The sequence below is a fragment of the Ursus arctos genome, unplaced genomic scaffold (genome assembly GCF_023065955.2).
Source record: "Ursus arctos isolate Adak ecotype North America unplaced genomic scaffold, UrsArc2.0 scaffold_6, whole genome shotgun sequence".
In the NCBI taxonomy this organism is placed as follows: Eukaryota; Metazoa; Chordata; class Mammalia; order Carnivora; family Ursidae; genus Ursus; species Ursus arctos.
Window position 1 is genome coordinate 85,417,873 of NW_026623078.1, and position 14,393 is coordinate 85,432,265.

The window sequence follows — 14,393 nt, forward strand, 5'->3', positions numbered from 1 at the left end:
TCTTTGCAGCCTCAGCCCCGTGTGAACTCACACACCAAGCACACTCAAAGCGGCCAGCCCCCACCGCACCCCTCTGCCCTCTGCTGCTTCTGTCACACGCACAGCACACAGGCTCACACACTATCACACACATGTGCACACTCATGCATACACATGTCCACACACATACGGATATGTGTACAGTGCCCCACTCCCACCCCCCACATGCACACAAGTGCTCACATGCCCCAGTTCACCGGCTCCATCCCGCTTCCTGGCCTTCAGGGGGAGTCGCTCAGCAGGACCCCCACCTCTCACGGAACTGGCTGTCCTTCACGGCTGGCAGGCTCTCCTGTGGACATTCTGGGCGCCCTGCATGCTTCCCACATGACCAGCTTGAAGGGCAAGGGAGGGCGGGCGGGAGGCAGCCTCCCTGTGCTGGGAGGACACCCTGGGGACCTCCCCACGGTGGCAGCACTGTGTCAGGGAGGCCTGGTCTTGGTGTCCCCAGAGCAGCCAATCCGGTCTTGGCTGTGTGGCCTCTCCTTCCGCAGCTTCAAATTCTTTGTCAGTAAGATGGAGATAAGGTGCCCTCCCCAGGGGCAGCTAAAGGGGATAAAGTGTGCACCACGTCCGGCCCAGCCCGGAGGCAGGAGACGGTGTGATGGTGAAGAGGAGCGTGGTGACTCTGGGGCTCCAAGGCATGGGGTTGGCCTCAAGGCATCAGGAAGACAGAGGTGAAAGGGACAGGTTGCAGAGGGGCCTGGTGGGGCCCATACAACGGGAGGAGCGACCCAGAAATCTTCTAGGGGTCCAGAGAGGCAGGCCGCGAAGGGGACCTGGGGACACGAAGGACGTGGAGCTGGTGACTTCAGGGCCACACCCCTCACCAGAAGACAAGAGCGGGGACAGCGGAGACCATGCTGGCTCAGGACCCTGGGCCTTCGCTGCTGGTCCAGACCTGGAGCTCACACCCTTTTGCCAGGTAGGACAGGGTCTGGGCGGGACTGACACGGCCGCCTTTCCCCAGGTGGGAGGATGCCAGCAAAGGTGGCTCCGAAGGGGCTTCACAAAGCCCCACACTGGTGAGCTCAGGTGCCCCCCAGCTGACCAGGGAAAAGCCAGTGGCTCATCTGTGGGCCTGCACCCCCGGTCTCAGGATCCCAGCTCTCTGCCTCATGCTCCACACCACGCTGCCCTGTTTGCACCCCCACCAGGCCCACTCTGCAAACAGGGGGCACCTCCCCATGCCTCTGGTGTCCAGCTTGGCTCCTGCCACCTGGCAGGCCCTGTGTCCTTATGCTGACTCCTGGAGGAGCACGTCTGGGCCCCGGAGGAGCCAGCTGGCTGCCTGGAGGCTGGGGTGCCCTGTGGGGGGCACCACCTTGTTGGCTCTGCTACAGAAGCCTGGCCAATGGGCAGGCTGGGGCAGGGCACCTCGGCCCCCTGGGCCCCAGCAGGTATCAGTCTGCACACAGGAGACAGGTGAGGGAGGACTTGTCCAACTGGAGATAAAGAGCCCCCCCTGAAGTCATTTAGTCATTCATTCCACAAATATTTATTGTGCCTCCCACATGCTGGGCATGGTGCCTGCCTTGGTCCACAGTGGCCTTGGCTGAGACTGGAAGGGCCAGTGGTTTTCACAGGAAGGAGGGTCCTGGGGGTGGTAAGTGCAGCCTGTGGCAACAGGGAATGGCTTCTTTTTTTATTTTTATTTTTTTGAGAGTATTTATTTATTTGAGAGAGAGGGAGCAGCAGACTCCCCACTGAACAGGGAGCCCAATGTGGGGCTTGATCGCAGGACCTCGGTACCATGACCTGAGCCAAAGGGAGACGCTTAACACATTGAGCCCCCAGGTGCCCCAAGGGAACAGCTTCTGCATGTGCTTCCCACTGTCCTAGGTAGTAGAGAAGACCTATTTAAGAGATCCTCTGGGCTCAGGGGGCAGGAGCGCCTGGCTCCCACGCGTGGCTGTGACCTCCCTGCAGCGAGGCCTTGGGCAAGCTTCCTGCCTTTCTTGCCTCATCTTTCCTGCAGGGCCCCCTGTGCGGCTGGCCTCGGAAGGCACTGCTGAGTTCTAATGAGACGAAGCATCCGTGCGCACCTGTTCCCTCTGCCTCAGCGCCCTGTGTCCATGCCCAGCTCCAGTGCTGGCACCACACTTCTCGGCCTAGGGCTTGCTCCTGGCCTTGATCCTTGGATCTCAGCAAGGTAGGCCAGCAACGCCAGGAAAATGGATGCCCCCCTCAGTCCCTGAGGCACCCCCACTCCCTCGGCCAGGTGGGACGGTCCGAGGTGAGGTTTTACACAAGCACCACGTGATTGCCGTGGGAGGAGCCCGTGGCCCGCAGCGGTGACTGGCTAAGCGATGCCTGCTCTTCCTCGTCTCCCCTAGAGCTGTCCTCTTCCCTCCTGAATGAATCTTTGGCTCTCCAACCCCCACCTCGGGGTCTGCTTCTAGCGGAGCACCAGCTTGGCGCCTTCGGCGGCCGGCACAGTCGGTCCGCCGGCAGCGTCGACAGTGACAGTGAGCACCCCAGCAGGAGCCGGCACTCTTGGGGAGGCTGCAGGCATCTGCACAGTAGACCAGACATCCGGCCGCATGTGGCCTAGGAGCCAGGAAGCTGTGGTTGGATCTTCCCTAGGCTGCTGAGTCCAGGAAAGCATCCCCACGCACAGCCGAACCAGAGACCTCCCCACCAAGGGAGCCCTGTCTCCCGAAGCGGCCACGGCCGGGCAGGCCTGGGTTGGAGACCTCAGGGTCTGGTCTGAGCTCTGGCAGTGCTGCTTTGTAGCTGGAGGGCCGAGCGTGGCGCTGAGGCTTAGAGCCCTGGTCTCCCAAGGTGGGTTTGGGGGGGCTTCCTCCAGGCTGGCCCTGAGGGTCAAACAGTGTTTGGGCGGGAAATGCTCTTTCACCTATAAAGTCTGGCCATCATCCCAGAGCTCTCAGAGCCCAGAATTCTCCAGGAAAGGTGTGTCAACACAGGCATCATGACCTCTGGGAAGGGGGAAAATGTCACGAAGACTGCGACCCTCAGCACCATTAGCTGGAAGGACTGATCCAAGGGTATGGAGGGTCCAGGGACCTGAAGCAAAAAGGAATCATCCAGGGGGATATGAGACAGAAAGAAAGGTGGGGGGGAAGAGAGGGGCACCCACCAGAAGAGGAGGAGCACAGTGGGCAGGAGGGGAGCCCCTCAGGGGTGCACTGGTGAGAGCTGAAGGAGCAGCTGAGCGCGTGCCTAAGTTTACTGCCAATTACACGCGTACAGAAGACATGTAGCACGCCAGTCACAAAGAACAGTGAGACACGCAGTACTCCTCGCGGCCCCTCCGCCACGGCCAACAGTGAGCCCAGAGTGCCTTGCTGGGCTCTCCTGCAGCACAAGGGAAGCACCCGTTCTGACCCCAGGGCTGACTGGTATTTGTGTCCATATCGAAGGGTAAGAGGACATGGAACAACAGAGACGTCACATGTGGGGCTCACTCATCAGCGCTGTCAGGGAATTCTCTGTGCGAGTGGATAATGGTTTTCAAATTCTAGAAGACTACCTCCCCCATTTTTGGGCCACTCGCAGCGCGAACAGCCACAGACAATCACTTCTGCGTGATCAGCGTTTCTCTGCCACTTTCTGAAGTGTAAATAATCCACAAAATGATATGTTGAGACATGCTTTTCTCTGATAATCTGCTGATTTCGTGGTGTGGACCGTCCCCTGGCTGACCTCTGCTGCCAGTGCAGCGCCACCGGGCGCTGAGTGGGGAAGAGGCGCACAGCGGCCCCGCCACGTCGTGGCCCCACCGCCAGCCACAGCGGGCAGAGCCCCCGCAAGAGACTAGATGACGGTCACATGTGGCAAAATAATCGGAGATGGTCAGTTCTGAGTATCACCTTTGTTGTAATATGATCTATGAAATTGCAAGGTGATATAATTTAACTTGACATATGACCGTCCTTAATGAAAGCTCCCCAAATTCTTGCTCCTAGAAAGCCTGTTTCCTCTTTACATGGTGTGCCAATTACTAAAAATAGCTCAGCTCTAGAGGCCCCGCGCCTGGCTCTGCAGACCCCGCTTCCCAGGCCGGTGCCGCCATGCGAGGCTCCGCCGCTAGGGGCGCCAGACGGAGCGGGCGGCGCAGCGGGGAGGGAGGGACGTGCTCCTTCCTCTGCGCTTCCAGCCTGGCGGCCCCGCGGGACTCTCCTCTCCGCCGCTGTCCACCCCGCTGCCGGTTTTTTCAGTGCAAAGCTTCGTCGCGCAGGGTGTGTGTCCAGCCTGTCCCTCCCCCAGCCCCGAGAACCCCCGCCCGGATTCACCCCTCCTCAGGGTCCGGGTCCAGCCCGTCCCTCCCCCAGCCCCGAGACCCCCTCCCGGATTCACCCCTCCGCAGGGTCCGGGTCCAGCCCGTCCCTCCCCCAGCCCCGAGAACCCCCTCCCGGATTCACCCCTCCGCAGGGTCCGGGTCCAGCCCGGCCCTCCCGCAGCCCCGAGACCCCCACCCGGATTCACCCCTCCGCAGGAGTCTTCGGAGGAGTTCCATGGGGCCACCCACTCCTTGGAGCTTTTAATTTTTACTAATCCCAGCTTCTTCACTTTAACTCCAGCGCCAGGAGCGTAAACTCCCTGGGCTAATGGTGTTTCCCTCCTGTAGGGGGTGGCAGCCTGAAGGCCAATCTAGCAGCTTGTTTTTATAGGACCTGTGAGCTAAAAACAGCCTTTTATATATTTAGATGCTGGGGGAGCTGGAAGAATCTTTTGTGGAAGTTGTGTGAAATACATCTAAATTCTAACAAGATCTCTGACCCCTTTGTAAACCATGCAAAAACCAAATAACACTTTGATCTGAATCAGTTCCCTCCTGCCATTGGTATCCAGTTTTGTCTTACTTCCTTTGACCTTCCAAATAAGGAATTATCCTTGTGCTACCCAGTTGAGGTTTGCTTTGATTACCCACATGTCTTAGTCCTCTCATGTCGCTGCAACAAAATGAGGACGGAGTGGGTTGAACAACAGATCTCTTTCCCACAGGCCTGGAGGCTGGAGTCTGAAGTCCAGGTGCCTGCTGACTCAGGTTCTGGTGTGCACCTGCTTCCTGGCCTGCAGACAGCCCCCTTCTTCAGGTGGCAGGGAGCCAGCTCTCTGGTGTCTCGCCTTCTAAAGATACTGATTCCTTTGGCTCAGGGCCCCACCTTATGACCTCATGGCACCTTAATTACTCCCTTAATCCAAATACAGTCACACATGACATTAAGATGTCAACATATGAATTTTCGAGGCACCACAGCTCAGTTCATAACACCACATATTAAAATCACTTTTCATGATACTTTCTGTCTGTGACTGTCCTCTCCTTAAAGAATGTTTACTGGGTATTCCTTTAGTAATGACTGATCAGTGGGGAGCCATTTCAGGTTTGTTTGTTTTATCAGAAAATATCTTTTTAAGTATTCAATTACAGGCTAATTTCTGATTATTTTCTCTTTCGCTTTGGAAGTAAGAATGCCTCATATTCTGACTTCCATATTAAAGTTGGGGTCCACACAAAGTATAATTGCTCTTCTGTTTTAAACGTACCTTTTCTCCTGGGCAGCTTTTAATACTTCCCGTTGGTTTTGAAATCCTGAAGTTTTACTCTGAATGTGTCTCAGTGCAGATCAGTTGTGATTGCTTGATCTATCTCTGTCTTAAATCAGTTTTGAAAACTCACCCGTTACTTTTTGTTTTAATATTGCCTGTGTTCTATTCTGACTCCCTCTGGAATTCTGCCTAATTCTGTGTTAGACTTTCTCCTCTTTCCACATGTTCTACGCTCTTCTTTGTATCTTCAATCACTTTCTATCTCTGGGCTGCATCTTAATAACCGTTCAGCTGGAATTGCACTTTTTTATTCTCCCTGTATGTGTAACCTGTTGTTTATCCCTCAAGTTTGTACATTCTGTGCTTATTTTTCTCATTTCTGGAGGTTCTCTTTAAGTTTTGTTCCTTCCTTCCTTCCTTTTCTTTCTTTCTTGTGTGTGTGTGGCCCACCTAATATTTTTTCACTCTAACTTGTTCTTTCCTCATGAGAAAGCAAGGATCCTGAAGGCAGCTGCAAGCTCCAGAATGCTGAATACATATTGTCGTGATTCAGTTTCTTTTTCCCTTACTTCTTTCTTGATTTTGTCTATGAAATGTTCAAAATTGGCATGGCATACAGTTGAAAACTATTTTAAATATTTTTTATTCAACATTTTCAAGTTTTATAATAGGAGGGTTTTAAGCTATCTATTGAGGCATATTGTCAGGTAAAATTTCTATACTCCTTATGTTCTCCTTGTATAATACGGCTGAGCTTTCTACGTTACTTCTGGTTGTAGTTACAACAGTGTACTAGTCCATGTATGTGAGGTTTTCGAGGTTTAATGGGCAAACATTCAGTGTGTCACCATAAAGAATGATGTCGTTTTAGGATTTGGGAGGTAACTTTTATTAAATGACTGAAATTCTCTTCTATTCCAGATTGTTAGCAAATCATCGGTGAATGTTGACGGTCATAGGGTTCTTACCCCGGACTCTCTGAAGAGAGTGCACGACGCCCTGTGGAAGGATGGAACCGTTCTCACCTTGCCGGAGGAAGCCGCGCTGGCTCAGAACCTATCCATTACTTTACTTCGCTCGGCCTTGGTCAGCTCACACTTATCTCTCGTTCATAATTATGTCGCCCCCCGGCTTTCTTGGGCCGTTCTTCTCTCGTGGTGGTGTCCGTTCCGTAAAGACGAGGAGGTGATAGGAGGTTTCTAAGTGCTTGGGACAGAATGACGTTTCAGACAGGTGGACGTGCTCGTTCGAAGACGCAGAGGCTGCAGAGAGCCTGTGTGTTCAGGAAGGTGCCAGCAGCTGCACGTGTATCGATCAGGAGAGAGGACCCTGGAAGCCTCCGACCGGCAAGGTTTGAAGCCTCGACTCCCGAGCTCCTCCCGTGGGCCCTTGTGTGACGCCCCGAGTCCGGCCGTCGGAGGACAGGGACTGGGAGCTCGTGGAGCTTCAGAGAGATTTGTTCCCCTTGGAAGACTGCTTTCTAGACTCAAGGTGGACCCTCAGCCTCTCTTTCTTCCAGGTCTGAAAGCCGACACCTAGGTGCTAGGACTCGCGGGCGCGCGTATCCCGGCGTGGGGGCTTCGGCCACCTCGCAGCGATGCTGCCTTGCCGGAGCCAACACCCCCACTCCCCCGGCCTGCGCTCCCAGTAGCAGCGGCACTCAGCGAGGAGCGTCTACCTGGCCCTGCTGCCGGCTCCCTCACCCAAGTTCCCGATGTTGGACGGATGCACAGACCGGTGAGCCCACACACCTGTGCCAGGTGTTGGGCCAAGTCCAAGTTCATTCTACAGAATTCCTCATGTTCCGTCTCCCAGAGTCCGGGCAGAGGAGCCCAGCGAGAGCAGCCGTGGTGCCGCCCCCATCGGACCAGGGCTGTCCCTGGGATGCCTTCCCCCCACCCCATGCTGAGGGGTCCTTCACTCCTGGGTGTCTCACGCCCAGATCGTCCTGTCTTCCCACTGGCCCGGGGTCCTCCCAAGGCCAGGAGCATCCGAGCACTGCTCTCCTCGGGGGACGCTCGGGCTCCCCTCCACCAAGTCGGAAGCCCTCAAAGGCCAAGGGGAGGAGAGCGGGGCAGCAATACACAGTGTTACAAGGCTTGTGTTCAAAGAGAAACACTCGTGAACGAGATCGCGGTCAGAGGCTTTGGACTTGCTCCAATGCAAGCTGCGGGCCATGGCCAACGGGACTTGGTCCCCACCCAGCTACCCTAAGGTCCCTCGAAAGTCAGACCTGAGTTCACCAGTGGAAAACAAGTTTAATGCAACAGGTTCCGAGCACGCGCAGCCAGTCCGCTTGCTCTGTGCCGTGGTGCAGAAGGCAGGGCCCGAGGCGTGCTCTGCGGCTCACGGCAGCCTGAGGCCCCCGCACCCAGAGGAGAGCGTCAGGAAGAGCACCAGCCAGGCACTGCTGCTCCCCGAGGCGCTCGCGCTCCCGCCTTGTCTGTACCCTGGCTCTGGGAGGTCCGGCCCCCCTGTGTTACATAACACCCCACGGCAGCACCTTATGTACAGAAAAGGCATAGGCTTTAAGAGGACAAAGGACTTGACTATCCGATCCAACGATTCCTCTACAGGACAATACTTGGAGCACTGCTTTGAAACGTAGAAGAGACGTGGGTATACTCCTAAGAGCAAATACAGACAGAGAGAAAGGAATCGTGTGAATTGAAAGCAGCGCCCAAAGCACTTCCTGTCTGTACCTGTCCAACCCTGACCTTCTGGTGCCCCCCGCAGCCCGGTCCCAGGGCCGTGGTTAGAGGCCCCGTCCGTCTAGGAGGGAGTCAGGAGACAACACCGAGGAGGAACGGGGCAGGCCTTTGTGTTAGGAGCTGCTATTGTGGCTAGGGGTTGCCTTGCCTACAGAGTGGCCATGAGATGCACCCCCCTCCCCGACCCCGCACCCCCTTCCCCAGCCCTGGCCTGTGCATGCCTACCGGGAACCTGGGGCAGGGCTCTCCCTGTGGGAACGTACAGGCTCCTAGGCCTCAGCATCTCGCTACCAGGGAGCACAGGCCTTGGTAACCACGGGACACACAAGGGAGCTGGACCCTTCCCTATCCGGGCCTTTGCCAGGGGCAGCATGGCTCAGCACTGGCTGCGGGGCACTCTTCTGGCCTCACCGCATCTGCAGTTCCTCGTGCCCATCACCTCTCCCTAGGAGCTTCTTGAGGTCTGCGTGGGGCGAGCGTGAGTCCTAAGCCTCCACTCTGCACCCCACACATTTCCGGGAACGTGGGCGGGACCGCCGGAAGTGGCTGCCAGGCTGCATCTGAATTCCCCAGCCCTGACCACGCCACCGCTGGGTGGCGCTGGGCCTCCGGGCGCCTCTGGGGTGGGGACGGCTTCGTGTGGCCAGAAGTTCTGGGGTGATTTATACGCGGCAGAGCGATGGTCTCCAAACATTTTAACAGCACACACATTCCTTCCAGAACACATGGTAAGCCCACACCCGATTATGTAGCTCTCTTGTCAAAGCTATTCTCCGCGGGACAGGTGAAATCATTAAAACTTCATTCTTCACTTAAAAATGAATGCAAATAGCGACGCATGGGTGGCTCAGTCGGATGAACGTCCGACTCCTGGTTTCGGCTCAGGGTGATGTCCGGGTCCTAAGATCGGCCTGGCGTTGGGCTCCACGCTCAGTGGGGAGTCTGCTTGGGACTCTTTCTCCCTCTGCCCCTCCCCCTGCAGGGGCACCTATCTCTCTCTCTCTCTCTCTCTCTCCTCATAGATAAATAATTTTGTGTAAAAATGGATACAAATAATCCCCTACTACGTTCTTCCTGCACCCCACTATTTCCCCTTGGCCAACTCTTGGCGGTCTGGTCTTCCATGACTTGGTCTCCTCGGCCACCCGCTTTCAGTCCTGATGGTCTCAGGACCTTGCTCTCCCGTTTTTTAAAGGTCACTTTTATATTAGCTATTCCCTGTTGAGACAATCTGGACAGACCCCGATTCCTGTTGTATGTACGGACCCGCCTGTGAAGCCCAGCATGAGCTGAGATACTTACTCACGGCAACAGAAGAACAAAAATCAACACCCTGGTTACAGTTTGCCTCCCCGGTGCAGGCGAAACTGTTCTCCATCTCACATACGTGACACCTCAGTGCTGCGGCTGAAAGGAGAAATAAAAACAACGTGGAAAGTTCCAGTCTCCTGTCCTACCAGATGAACACCCACCACCCTGTCCCTCCTCCAAGGAGGACAAAACCAGTGGGTCGCAAGTCCCTTGTCTTCTCTCCTGGACTTCCCTCCTCCTCCCCCCGGGCTGTGCCTCACTCACACACCCACACTCAGACACATGGCACGGACATGTACACACACAGACACGCACCAGTGCACCCAGACCCCCATACCCCCAGCCTGCGCACCCACACCTGCCCTCAAGAGCACCCTCCCCACACTCACACACACACTCACACACAGACACACACACTCAGACACTCACGTGCACACAGACACGTGAACGCACACACTCTCACGTGCACACACCCTCACACACGCTCACGCACTTACACATACAGAGAAACACACTCACGGACACACACACACACTGACCCACACACTTGGCATCTCACCTCCAACGGCTCAGCAGATTTGCCATCTGCTCTCCCGGGCCCTTCCTGCTCACCTTCCTGGGCCAGCGACACCCTCCTCGACCCCTCTAGGCCCTGAGTTCTGACCCCTGTACAGTAGCCCACTGTTGGGGCTGTATCAGGGCAGGACCCGCTCCCAGGAGAGAAGCTGGTTACCCTCTCACAGCTGTTTCAGGTCTATGAGATAGCCTTGCAAGATCCCATGACGACCAGGCCAGGCTTGGCTCCCAGCCTGACATCTCCCAGGAAGGCAATCTGAGGGGACACTGAGGAGACAGCAGGGTGCTAGGGAAGAAACCAGGATTCCAGCCACTCCTGCCTGCTCTTGGTGGGGGAGCCCCAAGATGAGAGGCTCTCCCATTACGTGTCCAAATCCACAGGCTGCTCTCCTGACCCTCTCTTGCTCCCTGATGCCTGGGCTTTCAACAGGCATGTTGAAAGAGGCCGCGGCAGTGTCCATTACGGGTGGCCCACCACGTCTGCCGACACATTCTGGCCTGCTGTCTTCTCCCAGTCAGGAGGCTGAGGGGCCCAGACTTACCTTGTTTTCCAGACATGGTGCCATTTGTCTCCACCCGTGGCAGGTCCACCACCAGGAGCAAAGCAAGGAGGATCGTCATTTCCAGCCGTGCCTGGCCCTGGACACAAGGAGTGGGGCCACGTGCTCAGCTCCGTGGCTCCAGGATTAGGCCTGACTCTCTATGAGTGCACCCCCATGGGTCCAGGGGAGGCAGCGTGGTCTCTCGGGGAGGGTGCACACCTACTGGCCCACCCCCTACTCTGGTAACCCAATTTATGCCCGACCATCCATGCCAACCAGATCCCAGGTCCAGCGCCACTCACCCTCGCCCTGACCCCAACCACTCCAGGCCCCACTTCCTGACACCAACCCCGCCCATACCCCACCCCACTCACTACAGCAACTGAGCCTAGGCCTGGCCCTATGTGCCCACACACCAGTTAATAGGCGAGGTAAGCCATGGACATTTATTGAAATGATCGGTATCTTTGGTGTGAACTCCTTTAGAGACACTCTCTGTTATGATTATTACGTATGTTAATCATAATACACAGTGGACTGGTCTTTATGTGATGTGTTGTCCCGGTTCTTTTTAATATTTCTTTGGATAGTTCAATTTTGTATTTTTGTTTCAGTTTTACCTTATACTTAGATCTCTTGGAACAGCTTTCTTTCTCCGCATTTTCCTATTTAAGTATTTACTTCCTGGTTGTCACTTTTCAGCGGTGCCCTTTCTTTCCCGCTGATCACCATGATTAATAATGGCCGTTTTGTGTAACCAGTGAGCCTGTTCTCCTTTCCTCTCTCTGCTTATCTCATTCTTTAGTTTCATTATCTCTGCCTCATCCCAACAGACAGAGGAAGACAGAGGATTTAGCCCTCCGTAGTCGGAGCTTGGGGCCACCACTCCCAAAAGGAAGCATTGCCGAAATGAAAGCCAACCACATTTCTTAGCCCCTCGGAGAACTGAGGTCACAGAAGCGACAGTCCCAAATCCGGCAAGCCAGGTGGACCCCGACAGGCCACCGGAAACACGCTTACCCGGAGCCGAACCTGCTGGGGCTGTACAGCGGTAGGAGCTCGTACATGTAATTTTGACCACGTGCTGCAGGCTGGGTGTGAACAGCAGTCCTCGGGAGTCTCCTGCTCTCACAAGAGTCCACATCCAGCCCCCAGCACTTGACCACCAAGCCCTTTCTTTTTCTTTTGGAAGGAAAGCAGCTGAAAGCGCCAAAAACACACCCTCCGTCTAGGAGCAATGCTCAGGAAAGATGGGAGATGTTCTAACAGGAGACAAAAACGAGGACACTCAATGATGTGAAACCTAAGGGAACTAGAGCTACAGCAAACATTACACGGAGTCAACTCCCACGGCTTGGTAACATGGATCCTCACACTCAAGGCCTCCTTACAGCAGCTCCTCTGAACCAGCTCCACACATCCAGCTTCCAACCGGAAACCTAAGGCATGCCAAACGCCAAGAAAATGGTTTGAAGAGGGAAAGCAAGCATGAGGACAAGACCTATATAACAGCGACGTCACGGTCATCAGAGAGGCATGTGACAGAACTAGGACTGGGACACGAAGAGCACCAGTGGAAAAAGCAGATGGCACGTGAGAACAGGTAGGCAACGTGAGCATAGAGACGAAAACTCTGAGAGTCAAATGGAAATGCTACAAGCCAAAACCAGTGTGGCAGAGATGTGGAATGCTGCAGACGGTGCAGCAATGGACTCGACATACTCGTGGAAAGACTCAGTGAGCTTGAAGACAGGTCAGTAGAACGCTCCCCAGCCAAAACACAAAGACAAAAAATGATGAGAAAACAGAATAGAATATCCAAGAACTGTGGGAAGGTGTTTTTAAGTAACATACAGGTAGCTGAAAGACAAAAAGGAGGAGGAGAGAACAGCACAGAAAGAATTGCCTGAAATATCAATGGCTAAGGGCTTTCCAATGCTACTGACAGACATCACTGGGAAGACTCTGGAAGCTTAGAGAACACAACGGGTACCAGCACCAAAACGAACAAAGGGGAGAGCGCACGCGCACACACACACACACACACACACACACACACACATACACACAGACAAATTACCTACACCTAGGCATGTTCAAACCACAGAAAACTTTAAGGAACCTGTGCAAAGGAACAATAAGGGGGAATTACAGTGAAACCTCACAGCAGAAACCATGCAAGCAAAGGGAGCATAATAAACATGTCAAGCGTTGGAAGACAAATCCTGCCCACATAGAATTCTGTACGTGGAGGAATTATCCTTCAACGTACAGCAGAACATAGTTTGAAAGAGTATGTAACACGTAACATACACTTTGTCCACTAATGACTTCAACTTTCTTTTAGTGTCAAGTCTACAATGAAATATATCCAACATGTTTGCCATATAAAATACCATCGTGTCTCAAATATCCAAATAAATAGAAACTAAAGTATACAATAAAAAGAACTGCGAGGAAGATCTTGATATATTTATCGGCACGTTCTATACCTCCACACGTTTTTAAATACCACAGATGCACTGAGAGTGTTGACGCTCCCTGCACATCAACAGAGAGAACAGCTCCTCAGGGAGGGTCAGCATCCACCAGCCACCTGCACGCGCCTCTGGGCTCCTCTCCCCACCTGTGTCTGCATCCCCGCTCGGCAGGGCAGGGCCCCAAGCTACTACACCCAGGGACTGGGGAGCAGTAGGCATCTCCCTGCACGAAGTCTTCATCACTCGTTACTTCGTCTTGTGGGAAGTCCTCCCGCCTGCTCTCCATCAGGCCGTGCTCTTCCAGGACAGCCAGGTCCTGGGTCTGCCTCCACCTGGAGCCCACCCGAGGTCCCTGTGCCCCCAGATGCTTCTCCTTGTATATTCGTTGACCCCGAGCTCAAGAGCAACTTGGGGAAAGTGCCTGAACATTGTCTATCCAGATATTCCCTGCTCCTACCAGCCTCTGGACAAACGTGGGGGGATGGGGGCGACCACAGTGTGGAAGATGCCAGAAGCTCACTTGCGCAGCGGCCGTAGTACGACCCAGGAAACTTCTGCCACCCCCTCCCCTCCCCTCCCTATGGAATCAGGTGACCCCAAAGTGTGGGTGGGGGAGGGGCCCCCCCCCACAGCTGAGCCCAGACCCTGGCACTCTGCTCCAGGATGGCCCCCCAGGCACCGGGCAGTGCTGCTCTTGCGGCGCGGTCTCGCCAGGTGGCTTGGAGGTTTCGTGTCCAAAAGCACTCGAGAAACTCAGAGTACCTTTACCTGAATACCGGCACCAAGCAAGAAGTGAGTCCCAGGGGAAATGGAGGAACGAGTCCTGTTTGCAAATTCACACCCTTGCAACCCTCACAGCCGCCTCCCCAAGCACTCTCAGCAGAAGATGGAAAGTATTTGGGACAGCGTGGTAATGACGAGGTGACAAAACACAGCCCAACATGGAGGGCCCCAAGGGCCGCGGAAGGAAAGGCAGGCTGCACCGGTATTTGTTAGGAAAGGTCCGAGGGCTGGCAGCCCAGGGTCTCGTTTCCATATTGGAAACTGAGAAAGGGGCATCAAATTCAGCCCGAAGAAAGGGCCTGAGAGGAGGAAGCGCGGAGCCAGGGGAGAGGCGTTTGGGGAGGGCTCCGGGTGGGGCCGAGACCCCAGGGCAGAGGGACGCCCGCCCCGCCCAGAACCTTCTGGAACCCAACTCAACAGCCCTCTCCTCTCCC

The 14,393-nt window shown here is 55.0% G+C and overlaps 1 long non-coding RNA gene across 1 annotated transcript; it reads left to right on the plus strand.

Annotated features, from left to right (window-relative positions):
* The first annotated feature begins 549 nt into the window (after window positions 1–549).
* On the plus strand, window positions 550–9,086 carry LOC130542913 (uncharacterized). Its single transcript, XR_008957816.1, has 3 exons — window positions 550–964; window positions 2,018–2,191; window positions 6,478–9,086. It is a non-coding gene; the product is annotated as an uncharacterized LOC130542913 (long non-coding RNA).
* The last annotated feature ends 5,307 nt before the right edge of the window (window positions 9,087–14,393 follow it).